The 13,672-nt window shown below is 40.7% G+C and overlaps 1 protein-coding gene across 8 annotated transcripts in view; it reads right to left on the minus strand.

Moving 5' to 3' along the window:
* Nucleotides 1-13,672, minus strand: part of osbpl8 (oxysterol binding protein-like 8) — a 154,760-nt gene that overhangs the window by 14,795 nt on the left and 126,293 nt on the right. The gene's annotated exons all lie outside the window — the stretch shown is intronic.

Below are 13,672 nucleotides of genomic sequence, written 5' to 3' on the forward strand. Positions count from 1 at the left end.
ATTCAGAATGCTGCAGCACGACTGGTCTTCAATCTCCCCAAGTTCTCACATGTGATCCTCTGCTATGCTGTCTTCACTGACTTCCAGTAGCGGCACGCATCAGATATAAAAACTTGATGCTTGCTTACAAAGCCAAAAATGGACTGGCCCCTCCCTACATGATGTCCATGTTCAAAAGCCGATACAGCGTACAGCGAACACTGAGAAACTCAAGCTTGGCTCGACTCAAAACTCCATGCTTAAAATCTCATGGAAGACAAAGCTCCAGACTATTCTCTGTCCTGGCTCCAAGATGGTGGAACGATCTTCCTTAGCTGCTAGGACTGCAGAGTCTATTGCTATCTTCAAGCGTAGACTGAAGACCCACCTGAAGACCCACCTGTTTGTTGAGTTCTTACCAGAGCACTAACTCAGCTGATACCACTTGCCGTTGTTCTTAAATTGTATGTCTGTCTATGGTTATTTGTGCTTCTTGGCAAACGTCTAACTTGCAAAACACTAGGTAATGACTCCTGTAGTTTAGTAGTAGTCTGACTCAATGGTATCTTGAATTCTGGCCTATCCGTACTATTACCTAGGATGAATTCTGTGATCAAATGCAAAGCACTTTGTAAGTCACTCTGGATAAAAGCGTCTGCTAAATGCCGTAAATGTAAAATGTAGATGACACTCAACTTTACATATCAGCCAAACCTGATGACAAACTTAGATTAGGCAAAATGTAGGCCTGCATAAGAGATGTTAAATGTTGGATGTGGATAATACTATTAGGATAGCTTTGCAGTAACATTGCCAAACTAAGAAATGCATTATTCCAACATGATGCAGAAAATTTTGTACACGCCTTTATTATACTACTATAACTCATTACTATCAGGATGCTCAAATAGGAATCTAAATAAACTTCAAGTAGTTCAAAATGCCGCAGCCAGAGTTCTAACTAGAAAATTTAATCATTAGAACTAGAAAATTAGATCATATTAGCCCGGTCTTATTTAACATTGGCTACAAGTTAAATTCCGTATTAATTGTAAAATTCTTCTATTGACTTATAAAGCACTGCGGGGGCTTCGCTCCTGATTACCCCCAATAACTTATCTCCAATTAAGAACTCCCACATCCACTAAGATCACAGGGTGCTGGCCTCTTATTAGTTCCAACAATTAATAACATTACAGCAGGGGTAAGAGCTCTTACAGGATGACGATTGGAGGAACCAAGACGGAAGCCACCATGGAAATTTACATTGTTGCACACTGTAAACCCGGATTTGGTTTTAATAAATTATTTTAGTAATCAATTATTTCACGTTTTGTAAAAAAACATTTCCATTACTAAATAAAACTAGTTGTTATCATTATTGAGCCGAAATAGGCATTGCAATGATCATGTTAAGTAAAGATAACTGAATATGTTAAGTTTATGATTGGTAGGGGTGGGGCCTGTTTGAGTCCCTGCGACTCCGGTATTGTTCTGTTAATGTGATGTCTATGCATGTGTTGATTGATTGTGTACTTGATTATGTGCGTTACTTGGTTTAAGTTTCCCTTCATCAGTTTATGTAGTTGTACTGTGTGAATTATTCTATGCCATGTTTGTGTAGTGTTGTCATGTTATTGCCATTTCCTCATGTTTCGTGTCTAAATTAAGTGTGTTTTGCGTGATTGTGGTCTCTTGTGTGATTAGGTTGCTGAGGAAATTTGAATTAAAAAAGCCTTATTGTGTTGCAATGGATCTGTTTGCTACCTCTCCTTCCTACACCATGCCACAATATTGTTGGAATTGAATGTGAACAAGAGTAAAGACCACTAATGAAAACTTGATTTTTCCATTGCATCCACTTAAGAGTCTATGCTAATACAACTTAACTTCTTTAGTTTCTCTTTGTGCAAAAACTTAAGTAATTTGAGGCAACGGGGTTCCATGCAATTTTCAAGTCAACTAATTTGGGTTTAGAGTGCAGACAAAGTATTAGAGACCCATACTTGAGTTAAAGTACAAGTACTCTATCAAAAAAGTGACTCGAGTAGAAGTTGAAGTGTTCTTTAAAAACTTTAACTAAGTAGAAGTACAGAAGTATTCAGCATTTTTTGTACTTATGTATTTTGCAAGTAGTTATTCTAAAATTTATGACTCAAGTACTGAAAGTAAAAAGTATTGTGTTTTGTATTAAAGAAAGCAGTCAAAGTTTGATTATCCAATTTTTTATATATCACTTACAAATCAAAGCTGTCAATGACCACAAATACAAGTGTTTTGTATGTAAAAACAAGTAGCAACTTAAAAAAATGGGCTTAACATTTTGTAGACAAAAAAACTGATAACCTATATCCTGCTATGTCGTAGGTTTGACACAGATGTACAAGTTAGCGTTAATTTAGCCGAAAAAACAAGGTATATTTTGGACGTAAAATCCATCCATTGGGTTCTAAGGGTGAGCCTACTGCCCTGCGTTTATCCTCAATAAATGCCCTTACCCTATAAAAGCACTACACTATAAAAACAGGCACATGATTAGTTAGCACGAAAAGAGACATGGCTTACTGTTGTTAAAAACACAATTCAGCGTGACATAGCCTTTATGATTGCCAGCTAATGTTAAGTGAATACTGCAGCACGTCATGAACATAATTAGGTTAGTTAGCTAGCTAGCTAGCTAAGATAGCAAACCTAACTAGCGCTTACTGATAGCTCAAGTTGGTATGTCTTCTGTGCGTTATATTTGTAACTTACCTTGATGAGATTCTTCAAGTTCAAAGGTGAATTTTTGAAGGCCACTATTTCACACTCACATTGTCTCTAGGTAGGGCCAGGGTTATTCTCCTTCCTCAACGCCACAATCACTTGATGTTGACGGTGTGGAAGGTGCCAATATATACATTAAAATGCCAACAAGTTTATGTAATACACTTATTCTTCTGCTGTTACCAAACATGGTGCCATGTCTTGTAACGTGATAAAAAGCGGATTATTTAGAATCATTTCGAGTATACGTGTATTTGTATGAATATGTAAATTAAGCTGAAGGTGCTGGAAAATATTGAAAATGGACCTTGAAAGTGCCATCCAAGTGCACGAATTCCACCTTGTAACTTTGCACACACAAAAATCAAGAGGTCCACGACCTCGCGACGCATGGACCCTTGCGCCATTCGCGACGCATCAAGTATACCTAGCTAAAGGCTAAGTTATACTTTTGCGAGTGAACGTAGCGCTTGACTCCGCACACCTTGTGCGAACGGTGGAAGCGTTTGTACTTTCACGTCACATTCTTTGCAGTGTTCTCCAAAACGATATGTGGTAGTATAAAGAAATACTCCTCAAAAACAGGAGAAGAAACATTTAGCTGACAAATTTTAATGTTGCATTGTATTCCAGGTTTGAAAAGTGCTGGAATTTACGAAGCTCAAGTGTTCAGTGAAGGCAGTCAGCAGAGGTCGGGACGCGACCGGAGAAGTTTTCTCATGAGACAGCCTGATCGCTTGACCTGGTGACATCGCCATCTACCGCTCTGGCAGTGTTGATAATGTGGGTTTGATTCCTGGCTAATATGTTTATAATTTTAACGAGTAACTTCACAGCATGTAAAAAATTTATCTGAGTAAAAGTATTAAACTAATGGAAAATATGTAGTGAAGTAAATGTGGAAGTAAGAGAAAAAAATAATACTCCAGTAAAGTACAGATGCACCATTTTAGTACTTAAGTACAGTAGTGAAGTCATTCTATGTGTAAAAATATGTTTATTATTTGTACCATGTTCCCAAACAAGCTTTCTCTGAGTACTCAGATTCTTACTGTCCCCCAAATCAAAAGATAAACCATATGAACTAAATTAATTAATCAACATAAATAAAGCAAATCTACTAGAACTCCATTCATGAAAAAAATCTTCATTACTCATGGCACTTTATTTTTGTAACAGGCCCACTCAGCACTTCAATAATGGCACTTTAGGCATCGTCTGTCTATCTGCCTCTGTCGTCACATCTCCCAAGCTCAGCCATTTATATAGTTGACCTAAACCATTGTCCCAAGAGAACAAAATCCTGACTCATTGCTGGTGGAGCCAATATACAGTTAGAAAGGACATTAAAAAAACAAAATAAAATACAAATACATTCAAGTCAAGTCAAATTTGTTTATATAAGTGCTTTTTACAACACGTCACAAAGCAGCTTTACAATTGTATGGGTCCAGATCCATAATGAGCAAGCCAGAGGTGACAGTGGCAAAGAAAAACTCCCTATGATGGTGGGGATTAGGAAGAAACCTCGGGAGGACCAAGACTCAAAAGAGAACCCAATACAAAATTATTCAAATATACCTCTATAACTCACCCCCTGGCTTAGCTCCAGAGTATCTTAGAGCTTACTGATGATGAACTTACTGATCATTACAACCCAGCACGTTCACTTCGTTCACAGGACGCAGGGTTATTAACTGTTCCTAGGATCAAAAAGATCACAGCAGGTGGAAGAGCCTTTTCTTTTAAAGCTCCACAACTGTGGAATAATCTTCCTGCCTTTATTCGGGACTCAGACACAGTCTCAATGTTTAAAACTCACATCACATATCTTTCTTCTCCGAGGTTCACTTGGGGAGCAACACTGCAGTTGGAGCCTACAATACCAGTATCATCGCTCCGACACGGAATGAAAACCTCGCGTTCATCATAAGACATTTACATTGACAATATCAACACCCAGAACTTTCATTCTAGTTACCTTATAATTAGCCTGGTTGTGTGATTTGTTTGTAACTTGTGTATTCGTCTGTATAATTTGTTTTTGTGTAATTTGTGTGTTAACGGGCCGCCCAATGGAGGATGGGTTCCCTTTTGAGTCTTAGTCCTCTCAAGGTTTCTTCCTATTCCCCACCATCTAGGGAGTTTTTCCTTGCCACTGTCGCCTTTGGCTTGCTCATTAGGGATTTGGACCCATAGCATTGTTAACCTTGTAAATCCTGTAAAGCGCTTTGTGACAACATGTGTTGTGAAAAGCGCTATACAAATATATTTGATTTGATTTCCCATGGAGCAGGTGTTCACCCTGTTACATCTAGAGATGCACGAATACCGATACTGGTATTGGGTATTTGCCCGAGACTATGTCCATTTACCTATACTTGTAAACACAAACGAGACTCTGATACCAACATCTGATACCTTGTTTCCAGTGGACGTAAACACATTACGCTAATGAGCAGACAACTCAACATGTCGGCGATCTGGAATTATTTCACAATTATGATGACAACCCAAGCAAAGCAGACTGCAAACTGTGTTCTATGAAAATAACAAGAGGAGGTACTTCTGCATCTTCCTACAACATGAGTAACCTGATAAAACATCTTAAAATGAAACACAAAACTCAGCACGAGGAGTTCACTGCTAACAGAACACAGCATCAACCAACACTGCAGCAAACGCTAGCTAGACGAGAGAAAATGTCTACACAACACCCTACATCTGTGAAGATAACAGAAACTCTTACCCAGTTTATTGTTCTTGATGATCAACCATTTTCAGTCGTCGAGAATCAGAAATTTCGGCAGCTTCTTGATGTGTTAGAGCCCAAGTATGAAATTCCCAGCCGTTATCATACAACGGAGACCATTTTGCCGAAGATGCACGACAAGGTGCAAATGCATATCAAGAGCTTGTTGCATGATATCACAGCCTTCAGCTTTGCTACGGAAATTTGGAGCAGCAACGTCTGTCCAATGTCTCTCATTAGCTTAACTGCACAGTGGATAGACGATAGTTTCATTCTTCAGAGAGTTGTACTGCATGCAAAGTAATTCCATGGGTCGCATACAGGTCAGGCAATAGCAAGCACACATTTGAGGAAATGCTCAAGACTTGGGCCATTCCTAAAAGTTCTGGCCATGTAGTGGTGCGTGACAATGCCAAAAACATGATAAAGGCAATGGATGATGCTGGACTGCTTAGCTTTTCATGCATTGCACACACACTCCAGCTGGCAGTAAACGAGGGTCTGCTTGCACAGCAGAGTGTCGCTGACATGGTGGCAGGCGGGCGCAGAGTTGTTGGGCAGTTCAAGCATTCAACTTTGGCGTATTCCCGCTTAGAAGACATTCAGTTGCAGCTCAACCAGCCAATGAAACATCTTCAACAAGATGTGAAAACACGGTGGAACAGCACATTCTATATGCTACAGTCCGTCATTGAGCAGAAACGGGCTCGTGGAATATTTGCGTCAGAACATGAGCTCCCCGACTCAGCGTTAATCAGTGGAATCTACTAGAGCAGCGTTTCTCAACCGGGGTGCCGTCTGTCTTCATCGGGGGTGCTGTCAAAATATTCTGATGTGAAATAAAAAACTATAGTTTAAAAAATTGAAGTTATTATACGCTTTAAAAATCATTAAAGTGTATTTCATATGACCAGATCTCTCAAGTTTGGTGGGCGTGAGCTTTTTTCCAGGCGGGGGGGGATTGGAATCTGTCGCGATGGTTAGTGTAGCGGCTGTGTGTGTGTGTGTGTGTGTGTGGTTGGGGAGCGGGCTGGCTAAAGTCTACCAAGAAACAGCGCGATCTATATTCTGATTGGTTCAACCTGTTATAATATACAACCGATGGATTGGCTGAATATGCTGCGGTGTGCGGCGATTAGATTATTTAAAAAATAAATTAATAATAATAATAATAATATTCAAGCGTGAGAAATTCCATGTGTGGCGTGAGAGCGTGTGAAATCGCTAAATATGCGCGAGTCTCATGCTCAAAGCGTGCATATGACCTGCATATGACCAAGGTCAGTACGTGATTACGCAGGTTTCCCACTGACTGTACGTCACATTTATCTGCTCTCTGTCTTAATAATCACTTTTTTGTGTTATGTTGGCCGGGAGATGGTTGCAGAGAGTATGTTTTCAGGGTTGCCAACGCTCACGCATTGAGCATGAGACACACGCATTTGACCGTTTTCACACGCTCTCACGGCACACTTCCGATATCTCACATCCGAAAAAAAAATCTTGTTTATTTATCTGATCCATATCTATGATTCAATGAGTTACTAGTTCTCTCTGGCCAACCACCCGCGATCGATAGATTGCGATATAATACTTAATTTGTGTCCATTTTACGTTCACACCCCCCCCCCCCCCCCGTCAACAACTTACGTCTTCACCCCCCCCCCAAGCCTGTGTTTTTAACGCATTGTAAACTGGGGTACCTTAAAATTTTGCATGCATATAAAGGGTGCCACAACTGAAAAAAGGTTGAGAAACACTGTACTAGAGAAAACAGTGACCATTTTGGAGCCATTCGAAGAGTTGAGTCTACAAGTGAGCTCCTCTGATGCATAAGCCTCGGAGGTGATTCCCGCTATCACCGTACTACAGAGTAGGGGTGACCAGCAATAGTCGCTGATTCGACTATACCCCCTAGTCAACTATGAACGTCATAGTCGAATGTACCATTCTAACTGCATGGGGGTGCCCAAGGATGCTGCTAAGAATTAGTTGTTACATGAAATGTACTTGTTTTCGTTATATATAGTCTTTTGTCAAATAAAATCATCCTAATTTCTGTTAATAAATATTTTAAAATGATGTGTGTGCATTAACAATAGGCATCTAACTACACATTAATAAATCACACCCTGCAGTTGCACAATCCAAATGAGCGGAGCTGAACACACTACAGCAGATCTGGGCAAACCACGGCCCGCGGGCCACATCCGGCCCGTTGTGCGTCCCTGTCCGTCCCGCGAGAGGCCAATCATAAATGAAACAAATATCAATGCCGTGCATGCAATACAACTGTGACGCTTTTATTTTGAAAGCGCTACGTTTGTGTTAATTTCGTGTGGACGTACGTGCGTGTGAGCTGTGCGAGAAACACTAGTGTAGGTGATCAGCGACAAGTTAAGTCTACTTTCACGAGTGAACGTAGCGCGCGACTCCGCACACCTCGCGCAAACCTCCGCGAATTGCGGAACATTTACGTGACAAATTTTAATTGTGCTTTGTGTTCCAGGTTTGAAAAGTGCTGGAATTTAGGCTAAAGTACTTAAAAATGCTTGAAATTGTAATTGTATTTTGATTCACAACAAATAGCTGACTGAACGGGGGTATTCCAGAAAGCGGATTCAGTGACGAAACCGGGTAAGTAAACTTGGAGTTAACAACAACTCAGGGTTTTCCGTTCCAGAAACCGAGCTTAGAGAGACACGGAGTCAGCTGGGAAATATTGAAATGGACCTTGAAAGTGCCGTAAAAGTGCTTTAACACTAGGACTACAAGCATTTTCATACTCCCCTACTAGTTCCCAAGAGCTCATCAAAAGACGAGGTGCTGGGACCCAGGCCATCGAGGCCCGTCCTTTGTTATGTATATGCAGCCATCTCCAGGGAGACGGGGGAGGGGGGGTAGTATCCATTGACTCAGATGGAGAAGAAAAAACCCTGGTCTCCCCTTGGGGTAGGAGTGCCTTGGTGGTGGATGGGTGTGTATGTGTTGGAACATATATTCAATAATATATTCATAAGTGTGTTGCACATATGAGATATAGTGGCACATATAGTGGCAGTTTTTCAAAAGACAAAAACTATTTCAAATAAGGTAAAAACAAATCAGAGCTATTTTGACTAATGAAAATGCCACTTATAAGCCACTATAATTCAAATATTATGTTTGTGTCAATTTCACATTATTTCAACCTTTCACAAATCAAATCTCAAACATATCCTGAGATGAGCAGACTTCTTGCAAGAGAGCTTGCAGTCTCATGAGGCAGCCAAAGGTGTGTATTGAAAGGTGTGTCAACAGCAACCACCCACAGCTGACACGTCTCATTTACATAACACTGGAGGTAAGATGGGCTTATCACACCTGCCAAGAGAGCAAGAGATCCTGTCATTTGACATAAGTTGGGAGTCTAGTAGGGAGTCTGTCAAAAGCAGGGGGTTTGGTAGTTCTAGTGTTAAAGCTAGGTTTAAGCCTGGTTTATACTCGACGTGGCGTGAGGGTCCGCGCAGCAAAATTGCGTAATCGCGGTGGCTCCGCGCAGCAAAATCGCGTAATCGCGGTGGCTCCGCCCGTGTGCGAGGGCCTCGCGCGCTGTCGATTCGCAAGGTCGTGCACCTCTCGAATTTTGTAACTTCGCGCACGTGCCGCGCTTCAGCGCGATGAACAAACTCAGGTTTGCAGGGTTCATACACCTTTACAAGGTGGAATTAAAGCATTTGTCCATCACATTCAAGGTCCATTTCAATATTTCCCAGCACGTTAAACTTAATTAACTTAAATATTTATACATATACTCGAAATGATTCGAAATAATTTGCTTTTTTATCACATTATTTAATGGTTGTTTATTTTCAAATCGCCCAATCTTTACGCCTTCACCTTCTCTCATGTTTCATCCTGGAATTACAACATAATACAAGAAAACTGTTCATTCAGATGAATATTTGTTGTGAAACTTAAGTAATTACAATTTCAAACATTTTCAAGTACTTTGGCCTAAATTCCAGCACTTTTCAAATCTGAAACAAAAAGCAACATTAAAATTGGTCAGGTAAATGTTCCTTCCCCTGTTTTTGAGGGGTGTTTCTTTATACTAACACATCGTTTCGGAGAGCACTGCACAGAATGTGCCGTGGCAAGTGTACACGCCTCCGCCATTCGCAGAATTCGCGCGAGGTGGGCGGAGCCACCGCGATGACGTCATTTTAGCCCTGCGCTACAGGATAGTCAGCATCTGCCGAGATTATAATGGCTACTAAAAAACTTCAAAAGTATTTTGAAAAAGATAAAGATGAATCAAACAAAGTAAAGTGCAAGTTATGTCATCAACGTCTTTCATTTTGCACGACAACAACCAACATGGCATACCATTTAAAACTCGTAAGGCGAAGAAAAAAAAATTGTGATTGCAATCATTTTCTGGAAAAAACTGAGTATTATCTGACAGAATTGCAGGGATGCTAATACTTTTGGCCAGCACTGTACATTACTGAGATTTTTTTCTCCTTGCTTATCTGGGTTTTATTTTGTTTTAGATTTAAAATAAATAAACATGTAAGCTAAAAAAAAGTGATATAAAATCATACCTCTTGATATAAATCAAAGATAAAATATCTATATTTATGTCTATATTCTTCACCAATGGTTTGACAATGAGATGGATAAGATGTACAATTTCAGCAACACAGGGCATGCTCTGTTTCTGAGGCATAGGCAAACAGAAGAATGAAGAACCATCTGCCAAAATACCAAGGAATGACCCATGCAGCAGTCTGGACAACTGGTCCTGTAACCGGAGGGTCATAGGTTCGATTCCCAGATCTGAGGCCATGACTGAGGTGCCCTTGAGCAAGGCACCTAACCCCAACTGCTCCCCGGGCGCCGGGCTAGGGCTGCCCACCGCTCTGGGAACTTGTGATCCACAGGCCCCTAGTAATCACTAGTGTGTGTGTGTGTGTGTGTTCTAACTGCACAGATGTGTTAATATTTCGATTGCGGTGAAAAAAATCACAATTGACAAAATATGGCACATTCATTCATTAATTCAAATTGCTGATGATCATGCTTCCGTATCCTTAAGCAGTGTCCCACGGGCTGCTGCCATACAGTTGGAGACATACTTTGGAGAGAAGACGATTTCTCATTCAGAGAAACCGCTCCAGTACTGGGCAGTTAACAAAATGCAATTCCCAACTTTGTCCCAGATGTCGAGAAGATACTTGTCAGCCCCATGTAGTAGTGTGGAAAGTAAGCGATTATTTAGCTCTGTGGCACACATTGTCACTGAAAGCAGAAACAGGCTCACAGCTCAACATGCAGAGATGCTTCTTTTCCTGAAGAAAAGTTATAAGTCTATAAGTCTTTTCCAGTTATAAAAAAAGATTAGCTTTTAGTAAAATACTGTAAGTAAAAATTCTGAAAAAATTAGTTTTGTGTCGACATGGTGATTAGTGTTTGTGTAGGTAAAAAATGTTCAAATAAATTATAGGTCATGTATAGGTTTTATGTTGGTTTTGTATTGATCTCATTGCACTATTTTACATTAATAACTAAACTATTACATAATGCTCCTGACTGCTTAATTCTATGTAAGTATTGGTATCGGTATTGGTATCGGCAAGTACAAAAATACACATACTTGTACTTGGTTGGAAAAAAATGGTATTCATGCATCCCTAACTTACATCAACTCCACCTTCTGGAGATCGTGAATACCCAGCAAACCCCAACATCCCTAGAAAAAAAGAAAAAATCCACACCATTTATTACTCCTCCACAGAAGTATGGGATAAGAAATCAGCAACCTGATTCATAGCGCTGGGGCGATACTTCACAATAAATATATAAGGTTGCATAGACAAATACCATCGCATTATTGCACGCTTTAGAATCACACATTCTGCTCAACCATTGTAACGCTCGATGGTCCATGTCCAAAACAAACGACCTTCCCAAGAGATAGTATCTCAAAGAGTCCAATTCCCATGGCTAGACACCCTTGTTCAACCATTGAATAGCATTGCTCCCTAGGCTCCAATATCCGTGACAAATCTGTAAGAACAGAGGCTCTCGCAGAAAAATTTGGTATGAATCTACGATATCACCCCACTAACCCCAACAAAGATCTCGCCTTCTTCTTGCAGGGTTGCCAACTTTTGATGTTCGCTTGGAGTGAGATTTTAACCTGGAGCCGGTGGCGAGTGTATTTTGGATGGCCGGTGGATGGCGCCAGAGCTAGCGAACTAGTAACGTATTGAATCATATATGTGGATCTGAGGTAAATAAACTGGATATTTTTTTTCGGCGTGAGATATCGGAAGTGTGGCGTGAGAGCGTGTGAAAACGGTCAAATGCGTGTGTCTCACGCTCAATGCGTGAGAGTTGGCAACCCTGTTCTTGGTTATGGTAGGTCTGAAGTTGCAAATTGCCTCTACTTATTGCACACTTGTAAGCGAATCTCACTGTTGGCAATAATAAAGCCTAGACAAATAATCGCTATTTTAGCAAGAGCACATTTCTTTGGGTTAATATTCAGTCCTGTCTCCTTCAATCGTCCCAGCACCTGCTGCAGATGTCCACAGTAATCCTCCCCCAAGTTTCACTGAAAATCACCACATCATCCAAATATGCAGTGACAAAATCATCCATGCCCTGTAGTACTTTGTCCATAAGTCTTTGAAATGTGTCTGGCACCCCCTGCAGGCCAAATGGCATCATTTTAAAATGATACAATCCATATGGAGATCTAAAAGCAGTTTACACACAACACTCCTTTGTGTTATCTTTTAGCAGGACTTGCCAATAACCCTTGCATAAATCCAAGGATGTGATGTACTTGGCTTTTCCTAAACGTTCCACCAACTTATCAATATGTGGCATTAGATAGGGATCAAACTTTATGATCACATTAATGTGTCTAAAATCAATACAAAATCGAACAGTCCCATCCTTCTTTGGAACTAAAGCCCTATCCGGACGGGATTAGTTTTTCAGGGGGACGTCTGTGAAAAATATTTCACCCTTGTACTCAGTGATAAAACACTTGCATCCGGACAGCAATTGAAAAAACAGGAGGACCCGCGAGTTTTTGGCTTTCTCGGTCACATGACATCGCCTTGTCACGTGATAGCATGTTTAATAATGTCACACTGCCAACTCTGATGATTCCTTTTTAACTTTTAACTTTACTACTGTTCAGTTCAGCATTTAAGATCTCCGTTTAAGTTAAGCTATTTTGTTAAACCAATACAGAAAACACATTATAAAAAATCGCTAATGAATGTAAATAGTTAAATAAATCCGTTAAATAAAATAAAATAAATCCATTAAAAAATCCAGTAAATCCATTTTCGCTCGCCGCTGTCTTTACGTGGATCTCCGTGAAAACGCGCGCCCAACGTGTAACTACGGTGCGTGGCAGTGGACATATAGCTGTTTTATTAAACGCGAGGTGATGTCTGCATGTATAAACTCAGACATGTGGATCCGGACGGGACTAAAATTACCAGACGACCACGGAGTACAGCGAAAAACAGTAGGTAATTCCGCCTGTAATTTTCTCTGAGGACGTCTGAGAAAAACACGGACATGCTCGTTCCGGACGGGATTAAAATCACAGAGGACCCCCCGTAAAAGAGAAAATTACCCCAGGACCCCCTGAGAAACTAATCCCGTCCGGATAGGGCTTAAGACTACCGGACTACACCATTTGCTAGTCGAAGGTTCTATAACTCCCAATGAGATCATAATGTCCAGTTCCTGCTTCAATAATCGTTCCGGAACCCGAAAACCCATCTGTCGTGCCAACATCTCCCCAATACAAAAAATATCATGCTCCACCAGATCTGTACATCCTGGTTTTTCCTGAAACTCTGGGTCAAGTAATTCTTTCAGCTGCTGCTGTTGCAGAGGCCCTAAATGGGACATGTCCACTGCCTGTGAGCTGGTACCTGTGGGGAAATATTGTCCCACTGGTTCTTCTTCCTCCCTCACAGCTTGCACTGCTGTCCATCTAGGATGGAATTCTTTATGCAAATTCACATGATAAATCTGTTTCTTTTTACTTCTTTCCGGCATGCTAATTTCGTAGGTCACCTTCCCCACTTCTGCAAAATTTCATACAGACCATGCCATTTTGTCAAGAACTTATTGTCACCAGTAGGTAAAAGCAACAGT

This window comes from Brachyhypopomus gauderio, chromosome 5 (assembly GCF_052324685.1).
Source record: "Brachyhypopomus gauderio isolate BG-103 chromosome 5, BGAUD_0.2, whole genome shotgun sequence".
In the NCBI taxonomy this organism is placed as follows: domain Eukaryota; kingdom Metazoa; phylum Chordata; class Actinopteri; order Gymnotiformes; family Hypopomidae; genus Brachyhypopomus; species Brachyhypopomus gauderio.